The sequence below is a fragment of the Choloepus didactylus genome, chromosome 3, assembly GCF_015220235.1.
Source record: "Choloepus didactylus isolate mChoDid1 chromosome 3, mChoDid1.pri, whole genome shotgun sequence".
In the NCBI taxonomy this organism is placed as follows: Eukaryota; Metazoa; Chordata; class Mammalia; order Pilosa; family Megalonychidae; genus Choloepus; species Choloepus didactylus.
Window position 1 is genome coordinate 98207305 of NC_051309.1, and position 14761 is coordinate 98222065.

The 14761-nt window shown below is 38.6% G+C and overlaps 1 protein-coding gene across 3 annotated transcripts in view; it reads left to right on the forward strand.

Moving 5' to 3' along the window:
• Positions 1 to 14761, forward strand: part of CCSER1 (coiled-coil serine rich protein 1) — a 1457654-nt gene that overhangs the window by 798330 nt on the left and 644563 nt on the right. The window lies entirely within an intron of this gene.

The window sequence follows — 14761 nt, forward strand, 5'->3', positions numbered from 1 at the left end:
TGTCATCCATCATCTATTGCTCTGTCTTCTGAACATATGAGTGCAAGTCGCACACATCCTTGAACAAATAATATAATTCACATATACATTTCCTATGAACAAGAATATTCATTTATGTAATCACATTAAGTGTAGTTAAGAAATTCAAGAAATTTAACATTGATATGAAGCTTACATTCTATATTTCATTTTTTTCTTATGTCCCAATTATGTCCTTTTGAACCTTTTTCTCCTCTATTCTTAGATCTTATCCAGGAGCATCCATGGCATTTAATTGTCATTATCTATCTAGACTGTCTGTTTTTTCGATTGTGGAAACATATATACAGCATAAATCTTTCCATTCCAATCCTTCCCAAGCATTCCATTTACTGGGATTAATCACATTCACAATGTTGCAATGCCATCACCTTCCTACCATCAATTACTAGAAATTTCCCTTCACCCCAAACAGAAACCCTACACTCATTTCTTATTACCTCCCCATTGCCCCTTCCCCCACTTCTCGCAACCCATAATCTACTTTTCATCTCTAGGTCATATTCTCTGATACTTTCTTTGTGTTTACCATGGGGCTTAAATTTAACATCCTAAATCTATAACAATCTTGTTTTCTTTGATACCAACTTAACTTCAATAGGACACACAAACTATGTTCCTATACTCCTCCATTCCCCCACCTTTATGTAGTTCTTGTCAAAAATTACATATTTTACATTGAGTCCAAGACCACTGATTTATCATTACACTTTATGTATTTTAGATCCTGTAGGAAGTAAATAGTGGAGTTACAAGTCAGAAATACAGTAGTATTGGTATTTATATTTACCATGTGATCTTTACTGGAAATCTTTATTTCTTCATGTGGTTTCAGTCAACGTTTAGTGTCCCTTCCTTCCAGCCTCCACAATTCCCTTTGGCATTTCTTATGGGACTGATCTACTGGTGATAAAGTCCCTCAGCTTTTGATTATCTGGAAATGTTTTCATCTCCCCTCATTTTTAACCTCCAGGTGTTTGTGACTTTTCTAAGTCTCCTGATGGTTACTGACTTCTAATTGTATTCCATTAGTGGTCAGAGAATGTGCTTTGAATAATTTCAATTTTTTTTTTTTAATTCATTGTGTCTTGTTTTATGTCCCAGCCTATGGTCTATTCTGGAGAAAGTTCCATGAGCAGTAGAGAAGAATGTGTATCCTGCTGATTTGGGATGTAGTGTTCTAAATATGTCTGTTAAATCCAATTCATTGATCAGGTTATTTAGGTTATCCATTTCCTTCTTGGTCTTCTGTCTGGTTGATCTATCTATAGGAAAGAGTGATGTGTTAAAGTCTCCCGTAATTATTGTGGGACCATCCATTGCTTCCTTTAGTTTTGCCAGTGTTTGTCTCATGTATTTTGTGGCACCATGATTGGGTGCATAAACATTTATGATTGTTATTTCTTCTTGTTGAATTGCCCCTTTTATTAGTATGTAGTGGCCTTCTTTGTCTCTCATAACATCCTTACATTTAAAGTCTATTTTATCTGAGATTAATATTGCTACTCCTGCTTTTTTTTTGGCTGTAGCTTGCATGAAACATTTTTTCCATCCTTTCACTTCCAGTTTCTTTGTGTCCTTGTGTCTAAGATGAGTCCCTTGTATGCAACCTATTGATGGTTCATATTTTTTGATCCATTCTGCCAATCTATATCTTTTAATTGGGGAGTTTAATCCATTTGCATTCAACATTATTACTGTGAAGGCATTTCTTGAATCAGCCATCCTATCCTTTGGTTTATGATTGTCAGTTATATATTTGCCCTCTCTCTCTTATTGTCCTTTTTTTTTTTTTAATCTTCATTTTATTGAGATATATTCACATACCACGCAGTGATACAAAACAAATCGTACTTTTGATTGTTTACAGTACCATTACATAGTTGTACATTCATCACCTAAATCAATCCCTGACACCTTCATTAGCACACACACACAAAAATAACAAGAATAATAATTAGAGTGAAAAAGAGCAATTGAAGTAAAAAAGAACACTGGGTAACTTTGTCTGTTTCTTTCCTTCCCCTATTTTTCTACTCATCCATCCATAAACTAGACAAAGTGGAGTGTGGTCCTTATGGCTTTCCCAATCCCATTGTCACCCCTCATAAGCTACATTTTTATACAACTGTCTTCGAGATTCATGGGTTCTGGGTTGTAGTTTGATAGTTTCAGGTATCCACCACCAGCTACCCCAATTCTTTAGAACCTAAAAAGGGTTATCTAAAGTGTGCGTAAGAGTACCCACCAGAGTGACCTCTCGGCTCCTTTTGGAATCTCTCTGCCACTGAAGCTTATTTCATCTCCTTTCACATCCCCCTTTTGGTCAAGAAGATGTTCTCCGTCCCACGATGCCGGGTCTACATTCCTCCCCGGGAGTCATATTCCACGTTGCCAGGGAGATTCACTCCCCTGGGTGTCTGATCCCACGTAGGGGGGAGGGCAGTGATTTCACCTTTCAAGTTGGCTTAGCCAGAGAGAGAGGGCCACATCTGAGCAACAAAGAGGCATTCGGGAGGAGGCTCTTAGGCGCAACCATAGGGAGGCCTAGCCTCTCCTTTGCAGCAACCATCTTCCCAAGGGTAAAACTTATGGTAGAGGGCTCAACCCACCAAACCACCAATCCCCTATGTCTGTGGTCATGTTAGCAACCATGGAGGTGGGGTAAGCGAATACCCTTGCATTCTCCACAGGCTCCTCAAGGGGGCACTACATCTTTTTTTTTTCCTTGTTTTTCTTTTTTTTTTTTTTAACTTTCCCTTCTTTTTTAAATCAACTGTATGAAAAAAAAGTTAAAAAGAAAACAAACATACAATAAAAGAACATTTCAAAGAGACCATAACAAGGGAGTAAGAAAAAGACAACTAACCTAAGATAACTGCTTAACTTCCAACATGTTCCTACTTTACCCCAAGAAAGTTACCTAATATAGCAACATTTCTGTGAACTTGGTCCTACTATATCCATCAGAAATTAACAGACCATAGTCATTCCTGGGCATCCCCAGAATGTTAAATAGCTTATCTGTTCTTGGATTATTGTTCCCCCTTCCTTAATTGCTCTCTACTGCTAGTTCCCCTACATTCTACATTATAAACCATTTGTTTTACATTTTTCAAAGTTCACATTAGTGGTAGCATATAATATTTCTCTTTTTGTGCCTGGCTTATTTCGCTCAGCATTATGTCTTCAAGGTTCATCCATGTTGTCATATGTTTCACGAGATCGTTCCTTCTTACTGCCGCGTATTATTCCATCGTGTGTATATACCACATTTTATTTATCCACTCATCTGTTGAAGGACATTTGGGTTGTTTCCATCTCTTGGCAATTGTGAATAATGCTGCTATGAACATTGGCGTGCAGATATCTGTTCGTGTCACTGCTTTCCGATCTTCCGGGTATATACCGAGAAGTGCAATCGCTGGATCGAATGGTAGCTCTATATCTAGTTTTCTAAGGAACTGCCAGACTGACTTCCAGAGTGGCTGAACCATTATACAGTCCCACCAACAATGAAGAAGAGTTCCAATTTCTCCACATCCCCTCCAGCATTTGTAGTTTCCTGTTAGTTTAATGGCAGCCATTCTAACCGGTGTTAGATGGTATCTCATTGTGGTCTTAATTTGCATCTCTCTAATAGCTAGTGAAGCTGAACATGTTTTCATGTGTTTCTTGGCCATTTGTATTTCCTCTTCAGAGAACTGTCTTTTCATATCTTTTGCCCATTTTATAATTGGGCTGTCTGTACTATTGTCATTGAGTTGTAGGATTTCTTTATATCTGCAAGATACCAGTCTTTTGTCAGATACATGGTTTCCAAAAATTTTTTCCCATTGAGTTGGCTGCCTCTTTACCTTTTTGAGAAATTCCTTTGAGGTGCAGAAACTTCTAAGCTTGAGGAGTTCCCATTTATCTATTTTCTCTTTTGTTGCTTGTGCTTTGGGTGTAAAGTCTAGGAAGTGGCCGCCTAATACAAGGTCTTGAAGATGTTTTCCTACATTATCTTCTAGGAGTTTTATGGTACTTTCTTTTATATTGAGATCTTTGGTCCATTTTGAGTTAATTTTTGTGTAGGGGGTGAGGTAGGGGTCCTCTTTCATTCTTTTGGATATGGATATCCAACTCTCCCAGTCCCATTTGCTGAAAAGACCATTATGACTCAGTTCAGTGACTTTGGGGGCCTTATCAAAGACCAGTCGGCCATAGATCTGAGGGTCTATCTCTGAATTCTCAATTCGATTCCATTGATCTATATGTCTACCTTTGTTCCAGTACCATGCTGTTTTGGCAACTGTGGCTTTATAAGCTTCAAAGTCAGGGAGTGTAAGTCCTCCGACTTCGTTTTGCTTTTTTAGAGTGTCTTTAGCAATTCGAGGCATCTTCCCTTTCCAAATAAATTTGATAACTAGCTTTTCCAAGTCTGCAAAGTAGGTTGTTGGAATTTTGATTGGGATTGCATTGAATCTGTAGATGAGTTTGGGTAGAATTGACATCTTAATGACATGTAGCCTTCCTATCCATGAACATGGAATATTTTTCCATCTTTTAAGGTCCACTTCTATTTCTTTTAGTAGAGTTATGTAGTTTTCTTTGTATAGGTCTTTTACATCTTTGGTTAAGTTGATTCCTAGGTACTTGATTTTTTTACTTGCTACTGAAAATAGTATCTTTTTTTTGGGTGTCTCTTCAGTTTGTTCATTTCTAGCATATAGAAACATTACTGACTTATGTGCATTAATCTTGTATCCCGCTACTTTGCTAAATTTGTTTATCAGCTCTAGTAGCTGTATCGTCGATTTCTCAGGGTTTTCTAGATATAAGATCATATCATCTGAAAACAATGACAGTTTTACTTCTTCTTTTCCAATTTGGATGCCTTTTATTTCTTTGTCTTGCCGGATTGCCCTGGCTAGCACTTCCAGCACAATGTTGAATAACAGTGGTGACAGCGGGCATCCTTGTCTTGTTCCTGATCTTAGAGGGAAGGCTTTCAGTCTCTCACCATTGAGTATTATGCTGGCTGTGGGTTTTTCATATATGCTCTTTATCATGTTGAGGAAGTTTCCTTCAATTCCTACCTTTTGAAGTGTTTTTATCAAAAACGGATGTTGGATTTTGTCAAATGCTTTTTCAGCATCTATTGAGATGATCAATTGATTTTTCCCTTTTGACTTGTTAATGTGTTGTAATACATTGATTGATTTTCTTATGTTGAACCATCCTTGCATGCCTGGAATGAACCCCACTTGGTCATGGTGTATGATTTTTTTAATGTGTCTTTGGATTCAATTTGCAAGTATTTTGTTGAGGATTTTTGCATCTATATTCATTAGGGAGATTGGCCGGTAGTTTTCCTTTTTTGTAGCATCTTTGCCTGGTTTTGGTATTAGATTGATGTTAGCTTCATAAAATGAGTTAGGTAGTGTTCCATTTTCTTCAATGTTTTGAAAGAGTTTGAGTAAGATTGGTGTCAGTTCTTTCCGGAAAGTTTGGTAGAATTCCCCTGTGAAGCCATCTGGCCCTGGGCATTTATTTTTGGGAAGATTTTTGATGACTGATTGGATCTGTTTGCTTGTGATGGGTTGGCTGAGGTCTTCTATTTCTTCTCTGGTCAGTCTAGGTTGTTCATATGTTTCCAGGAAATTGTCCATTTCTTCTGCATTATCCAGTTTGTTGCCATACAGTTGTTCATAATATCCTCTTATAATTTTTTTAATTTCTTCAGGATCTGCAGTTATGTCACCTTTTTAATTCATTATTTTGTTTATATGGGTCTTCTCTCTTTTTGATTTTGTCAGTCTAGCTAGGGGCTTGTCAATCTTGTTGATCTTCTCAAAGAACCAACTTTTGGTGATGTTTATCCTCTCTATTGTTTTTTTGTTCTCTATGTCATTTATTTTTGCTTTAATCCGTGTTATTTCTTTTCTTCTACTTGGTTTAGGATTGGTTTGTTGTTCATTTTCTAGCTTCTTCAGTTGATCCATTAGTTCTTTGATTTTGGCTCTTTCTTCCTTTCTAATATATGCATTTAGTGCTATAAATTTCCCCCTTAGCACTGCTTTTGCTGCAGCCCATAGGTTTTGGTTTGTTGTGTTCTCATTTTCATTCGTCTCTATATATTTAGCAATTTCTCTTGCTATTTCTTCTTTAACCCACTGATTGTTTAGGAGTGTGTTGTTTAACCTCCACGTATTTGTGAATTTTTTAAGTCTCTGATGGTTATTGACTTCTAATTGTATTCCATTGTGGTCAGAGAATGTGCTTTGAAGAATTTCAATCTTTAAATTTATTGAGGCTTGTTTTATGTCCCAGCATATGATCTATTCTGGAGAAAGTTCCATGAGCACTAGAAAAGTATGTGTATCCTGGTGATTTGGGATGTAATGTCCTGTATATATCTGTTAAATCTACTTCATTTATCAGATTGTTTAGGTTTTCAATTTCTTTATTGGTCTTCTGTCTGGTTGATCTATCTATAGGAGAGAGTGATGTGTTGAAGTCTCCCACAATTATTGTGGGAACATCAATTGCTTCCTTTAGTTTTGCCAGTGTTTCTCTCATGTATTTTGTGGCACCTTGATTCGGTGCATAGACATTTACGATTGTTATTTCTTCTTGCTGAATTGCCCCTTTTATTAGTATGTAGTGGCCTTCTTTGCCTCTCAAAACATCCCTGCATTTGAAGTCTATTTTATCTGAGATTAATATTGCTACACCTGCTTTCTTTTGGCTGTAGCTTGCATGAAATATTTTTTCCATCCTTTCACTTTCAGTTTCTTTGTGTCCCTGTGTCTAAGATGAGTCTCTTGTATGCAACATATTGATGGTTCATTTCTTTTGATCCATTCTGCAAATCTATATCTTTTAATTGGGGAGTTTAATCCATTTACATTCAACGTTATAACAGTGAAGGCATTTCTTGAATCAGCCATCTTATCCTTTGGTTTATGTTTGTCATATTTTTCCCCTCTCTCTATTAATATCCTTTATTGTACCCATACCGAATCTCTTTAGTACTGAACCTTTCTCCAAGTCTCTCTGTCCTTTCTTTGTTTCTCTGTCTGTAGGGCTCCCTTTAGTATCTCCAGTAGGGCAGGTCTCTTGTTAGCAAATTCTCTCAGCATTTGTTTGTCTGTGAAAAATTTAAGCTCTCCCTCAAATTTGAAGGAGAGCTTTGCTGGATAAAGTGTTCTTGGCTGGAAATTTTTCTCACTCAGAATTTTAAATATATCATGCCACTGCCTTCTTGCCTCCATGGTGGCTGCTGAGTAGTCACTACTTAGGCTTATGCTGTTTCCTTTGTATGTGGTGAATTGCTTTTCTTTTGCTGCTTTCAGAAGTTGCTCCTTCTCTTCTGTGTTTGACAGTGTGATCAGTATATGTCTCAGAGTGGGTTTATTTGGATCTATTCTATTTGGAGTTCGCTGAGCATTTATGATTTGTGTATTTATTTTGTTTAGAAGATTTGGGAAGTTTTCCCCAACAATTTCTTTGAATACTCTTCCTAGACCTTTACCCTTTTCTTCCCCTTCTGGAACACCAATGAGTCTTATATTCGGACGTTTCTTATTATCTATCATATCCCTGAGGTCCATTTCGATTTTTTCAATTTTTTTCCCCATTCTTTCTTTTATGCTTTCATTTTCCATTCTGTCATCTTCCAGGTCACTGATTCGTTGTTCAACTTCCTCTAGTCTTGTACTGTGAGTGCCCAGAATCTTTTTAATTTAGTCTACAGTTTCTTTAATTTCCATAAGATCATCCATTTTTTTATTTAGTCTTGCAATGTCTTCTTTATGCTCTTCTAGGGTCTTCTTGATTTCCTTTGGTTCCCGTACTATGGTCTCATTGTTCATCTTTAGTTCTTTGAGTAGCTGCTCTAGGTGCTGTGTCTCTTCTGATATTTTCATTTGGGTGCTTGGGCTTGGGTTATCCATATCGTCTGGTTTTTTCATATGCTTTATAATTTTCTGTTGTTTTTGGCCTCGTGGCATTTGCTGAACTTGATAGGGTTCTTTTAGGATTTGTAGACCAATTGAAGGCCTTATCTCTAATTTATCAGATCTACAGCTTCGTGGAGTACACTTTCTCTAACTAACCAGCAGGTGGCGTCCACGAGCCACCTGTTCTCCACAAGCCAGTTCTCCCCTGCTTAGCCTTTTTGGTGAGTGGGGGAGTGAGTCTTGTGGGGTCCAATTGGTGTACCAAGCTTGCGTGTGTAGTTGGTGTTGCCTGCCCTGTATATGGGGCATGTTTCTGGGCAGTCAGGGAGGGGGGGGTGGCCCTAACATTCAAATCTCCCTGGTGATCCTAGAGTTTTAAAGCTGCTGCAATAGTCTGATCCTTCAGTTCAGTCCTGCCACAGTTTGTCTCTGCCACGGACCCACAAGTCCTTGGTATTGGCGTATGGCTCCTGAGACTTGCAAGTGGGCCCCTCTTCCAGGCTGTGCACCCCGGGTCCTCTGTTGAGGGATGACTGTGCTATGTCACAAGTGAGTGCCATCCCCCCAGGGCAGTTCTGGGCTGCTGGGCTGTGTAGGGAGGCTCCCAGTCTGCTGAAATGATGGCTGAATGGGGCTTTGTTAATTCACACTGCTCCACCTTCCCAACTCTGGGACAATCAGCTGAGGTTGTAGGGAAGGCTAATGTCCACGCCCAGTTTTATGGTGTGTGCCTGTTATTTGAAGCACTTCCATCACACTGGGTTGTCTGGGGCAGCTCTGGGCTATGGGGCTGGCGATGGGCAGGAGTGTTTCCTGTCCACTAGGATGATGGCTGTGAGCGGACACCCCCCTTTTCTTGGGAAGTTGTGGTGTTTAGTGAATTTTCTCAGCCACTGGATTATTGCCTTTTGTCTCAGAGCTCTCTTAGTTCTGCACTTGAGTTGACCTGCCCAAACTGCAAGTCTTTGAAGCTTTCTGTATTGGGCTTCTTAGAGTAATTGTTTTAGAAAAAGAAAAAAGGATTAAAAAAAAAAAAAAAAAAGGGGCCCTCCTCAGAGATCTAATGGGTTATTGAAATGCTAAGAGACAAAGCAACCAGGGCCATTAAGGAAAGGTCCACAGGGCAGAGAGATCAGCTTTTCTTCGGGATTTGCATATGCGACTCAGGGCCTGAGCTCTGCCCTTCCCCTTTCTATGTTCACCAGAACTCCAAAAATCCTCCACTTTTATTTTGGAGTTTTTTGTGTTGTTTTTTTTCTATGCCTGTCTCCTCTCTGCTGGGCTGGCTGCTCTCAGATTCTCTGGTGTCTGGTCTCAGTCTATCTATGATTGGAGTTTGGATCAGTAGAATGAGTTTCCAATAAGGGCTGCCACTGCAGTCCTCCCTTCTCCTTCCCAGAGCTGACAGCCCCTCCTCCCACGGGACTGAGCCTGGCAGGGTGGGGCGTGGGTCCCCTGGTCGCAAAAACTTACAGATTTCGCTGATCTCAGCAGTTCCACATTTTCATGAGTGTTGTATGAATTATGCCCAAAATCAGATTGCTCTGTGGTGTCCAGTCCACCCAGTTCCTGGCTTTCTACCTACTTTCCTGGAGGAGTAACTAAAACATACAGGTCACCAGCTCTTATTGTCCTTTAATGAACTAATATGGAATCTCTTTAGCACTGAACCTTTCTCTGTATCTCTCTCTCCTTTCTTTGTTTCTCTGTCAGTAGGGCTTCCTTTAGTATCTGAAGTAGGGCAGGTCTTTTATTAGCAAAATCTCTCAGCATTTGTTTGTCGGTGAAAAATTTAAGCTCTCCCTCAAATTAGAAGGAGAGCTTTGCTGGATAAAGCATTCTTGGTTGGAAATTTCTCTGTCTCAGAATTTTGTATATGTCATGTCACTGCCTTCTCACCTCCATGGTGGCCGCTGAGTAGTCACTACTTAGTCTTATGTTGTTTCCTTTGTACGTGGTGAGTTGCTTTTCTCTTGCTGCTTTCAGAACTTGCTCCTTCTCTTCAGTATTTGGCAGTCTGATCAGAATATGTCTTGGAGTGGGTTTATTTGGATTTATTCTATTTGGAGTTCACTGGGCATTTATGCTTTGTGTATTTGTATTGTGTAGAAGGTTTGGGAAGTTTTCCCCAACAATTTCTTTGAATACACTTTCTAGACCTTTACCCTTCTCTTCCTCTTCTGGGACACCAATGAGTCTTATATTTGGACATTTTATTTTATCTATCATATCCCTGAGGTCCATTTCTATTTTCTCGATTTTTTTCCCCATTCTTTCTTTTCTTCTTTCATTTTCCATTCTGTGGTCCTCAAGGTCACTGATTCATTGTTCAGCTTCCTCTAGTCTTGTACTATGAGTATCCAGGATCTTTTTAATTTGGTCAGCAGTTTCTTTTATTTCCATAAGATCATCTATTTTATTTAGTCTTGCAATTTCTTCTTTATGTTCTTCTAGGGTCTTCGTCATGTCCTTTATATCCTGTGCCATGCTCTTCTTCATGTCCTTTATATCCTGTGCCATGCTCTTGTTGTTTGTCCTTAGTTCTTTGATTAATTACTCCAAGTACTGTGTCTTCTCTGATCTTTGGGTTTGGGTTATCCATATCATCTGGTTTTTTCATATGCTTTAAATTTTTCTGTTGTTTTTGGCCTCTCAGCATTTGCTTTACTTGATAGGGTTCTTTTAGGATATGTAGAATTATTCAAAGGCTAATCTCTAATTTGTCAGATCTACAGCTTGGTGGCATACACTTTCTCTAACCAGCAGATGGCATCTGCGAGTCACCTATTCCCCTCAAGTCAGTTCTCCCCAACTTTGTCTTTGTGGTTTGTGGGGGTCTGATTCTTGTGGAGTCCAATTTGTGCAGCAAGTTTGGGTGTGTTGTTGGTGCTGTCTGCCCTGAATGTGGGACATGTGTCTGAGTGGTTAGGGAAGGAGGGCAGCTTTAATAATTAAACCTCCCAGGTGTTCCTGGAGATTTAAGGCTGTTGCAAGAGTCTAAACCTTCATTTTAGTCTGCTACAGATTGTTTCTGCCACTGACCCACAAGTCCTTGGTATTGGCATATGGACCCTGGGATTTCCAAATGGGTCCCTCTTACAAGCCATGCCCTTCTAGGGCCTCTGCTGAGGGAAGGTTGTGCCATGTCACAAGTCCGTGCCATCCCTCAAGGGAAGTTCTGGGCTACCAGGCCGTGTAGGGGCATTCCCAGCCTGCTGTAAGGATGGCTGAATGGGGCATGTTAATTTCCCCCTTTTCTCACAGCTCTGCCTTCGCAGCTCCGGGACAATTAGCTGTGGGTGCGCGAAAGGCTATTGTCCACACCTGATATTGTGGCATGTGCGTGTGCTGCTAGAAACACTTCCTGTCACACTGGGTTTTTTGGCGTGGCTCTGGGCTGTGGCTCCAGCACCAGGCAGGAGCGTTCCAAGCCCACCGGGAAGATGGCTGCAAGGGGTGTGGTTTTTTTTCCCCTTTTGCTCCCCTCTGCCCTCCTTGCTCCGAGACAACTAGCAGTGGGTACATGAAAGGCTATCTTCCACACCAGATAATGAGGCGTTCGCACAGCCCTTTCCTGCCACGCTTCACTGTGTGGTTCTTGCTGCCATATCTGCAGCCGCTTTTGTTTTTTTTAAAAAAACACTAGTCTGCCTCCAAATGCCAACCCATGGTTTCCCCACACCGCAGTGTGGCTGCTGGCCATTCAGCAGGCTCACTCATTTGTTTCAGAATGTAGACTCCCTGTGGATTTAGCAGACCTTGTCTAGCTGGTGCATCACTGGAACTGGTGTTCTGTGTCACTTTCTCGCTTTTATCTAGTATTTTTCACAGAGGTGTTTTTTTGCCCTGTCTCTCCTAGCTGCCATCTTAGGTTCTCCCTCTCCATTTGTATTTCTAAAATACAGCTCCTTTCTGATTGACTTCAATATATGTGGTAGCTTACTTGTTATGTTTTGTTTGTGTGAGCTAATGTTGGTTTCTAATGTTAAATAAGGTTTACTTAGAAAATGTTATTGTTGTAATTACTTTTTTGCAAAACTGTTTTACAAGATAACCACTTAATATCTGTAATAACATAAAATTAATTTTCAAATTACATTTAAATTTTAAAAACCTTATTTTCTATCCATTGATAGTTTGACTTAATATATAAAATGACTTTGAAATTTCAGAAACAAATGTGGCAATTAGGATGGGTTTGTGCAGAATTCTGCATGTCTGTTAAGGTTGGATACATTTTAAACATATAGCATAATTTTGGAAATAATCATTTCCCACTTCTAAATGTAGTATGGTGTAGTGAAAGAATTCCTAGACCAGGAATAGAGTGTTATGGTTTAGCCCCATTTCCAAATCATATTAGTTAAGACTCTAGGGCATTTCCTTATTTTCTTTTTCTTCAGTCTCTTCATCTGTAAAATAGAAATAATGTTTTCTCCAGAAGCTTAAGAGGGTTCTTGTGATGATCAAATGAAATATATAAAAATGTGCTCTGATGTGTATAAAATGCCGTATGGTGTTATCAATATCAGCTTCCAAATCTCTATATAAGTGAGGCATAAACGTGGCAGTCTAATTGAAAGTCGACTCTATGGGACTCATTTAGAGTTGGATTTGCACAGTGTTTTTGTTCTTAGATTTGTTCCTGTTTTTTCTTGTGGTTTGTGGCTGTTTGACAGTTGGTTTGAAAGTGCCATGATAAGAATGCTGTTGTTCACTTAGAGTGTATATTTATTTTGAACGGCTTAGAATGGGGATGAAATTCTGAGGATAAGCTGCATTAGTTTTGTAAGTCTTTGTAAGCAATTACCCTAAATTTAGTGACTTATAACAAGAACATTCATTGTCTTATGGTTTCTGGTGGTTAAGAATCTGGGAATGGCCTAGCTGCATCCTCTAACTCAGGGTCTGTCATAAAGCTGCAATCGAGGTGTTGGTGGGAGTGTAGTCACCTCAAGGCATGACAGCAGAATGACCCATTTCCAAGCTCCGCCTTGTGGCTGTTGCCATGTTTCAGTTCCGTGAGAGTTGTTAGATTGAGGCCAGAGTTCCACACTGGCTGTTGGCCTCCTTGCCACAATGGCCTCTCCATTGGACGGCTCATGAAATGTCAGTTTGTGTCATCAAAACAAGCATGTGAGATGAAGAGAAAGAGAGCAAGGCAGAATTCACAGTCATTAATACCCTAATTTAAGAAGAGAGGCCCTGTTACTTTTGCCATATTCTGTAGTCTATTCATTAGAAGCAAGTTACTATATCCTTTGGACATATAAGAGGAGATTACAATAGGGTCCATGAGTGTGAGGAAGCAGGGGTCATTGGGCCTTTTTTAGAATCTGCTTACTATATCAAATAATATAGATTATGAGTTTAACTGCCCCTATCACCCAAATCATGAACTATTGTTCTCTTTGTATTTCTTACCTGTGTCCAACTTCATGAATAACAAGGGTGAATTAGCTGTCCACTTCATGATTTGAGCAAAGTTGAAAGGAATATTCACCTCAGTATAGTTCCTTCATAAAAAGAAATGGATTCTTCAAATGGCAGAGAATACCAGGCTTTCTCCATTTCCCAAACACATGGACTCTAATTGCTGTTTATTTCAAATAAGAAAATTTGGGCCTATAGACCCTTGAAACTCAGTGGTAATATGTACAAGTTAACCATTTTCAATTTGTTTTCTACAAAGTGGAGTTCTTTATTTTAAGGAACATAAACTTAGATAAGATGGCTAGTAAATGAATATAAGTACCAAATAATAGTAATAATTCTTTGATTTGGAAATACTAATGCCTGCAGAATTAATATATATAATTATTGTTATTTATATATTAAAGTAACTTTTATAATTTAAAGTGCTATCTGTAAAGGAAAATAATGCATAAAAATTGCTTTTCTTACTATGATCATGTCTACAGCAACAATGCAACAAAGAATAGTCTTATATCCTATCCAAATTTGAAATATTTTATTATGGTATTTAATCTATACAAGTACTTGGCAGGATTGATAAAACTAATATATTTTACTTATGAAAGTCTTCTGCCCTACACATTTGCTTATCATCGTTTCGTGCTATGAAAGAAAGGAAGAAAGTAGAAAGGGAAGGAGGGAAGGAGAAGAGGAAGGAAGGAAGGGGTAAAAGGAAGGGTGGGAAGAGCTGTAAGAAGTTGTGAGTGAAAGGCAACTGTATACACTTTTAAAGAAATAACTGAAATATCAAAAGAAATTATACAGTGTGTTCATGGTTTTATAAAAGTTGTATTCCACATGAAATTTATATCTTAAATTAAAAAAGAAAGGAAAGAATGAAAAGTAAATGTCTTATTTTAGTTGTCTAATGTTTGAAGGGGGAGAAGAGACTGTTAACTTGGAAACAATCATTGAATGTAGCACAAGGAGTATTAGACTGGATCTAGTCTTATTTTTAACACATACTATTTTTGTGCCTCTGGGGGATTCACTTCATCTCTATTTTCCTTAATGTTCTCCCATGTAATTGTAGTCTTATGTAAATGTATATGAAAATACAATTTTAATCATTTTAAACAAAGTTTATATATTTCACATTGTGAAGAATGTTCTTGTCCAGAACATATAATTGAAAATTTTGAAAGTTACATTGACTGTGTAGCTAATGAATTTACCTTTTAAAATAATGATACAGTAGTTATTCCATTCTTTGTGGAGAAAAGTCTCTTTTCTCTATTGAGCCTTTATCATCCACAAAACAAACTTCAAGGAGTTTTGATTCAGATAAATAATGACTGGTA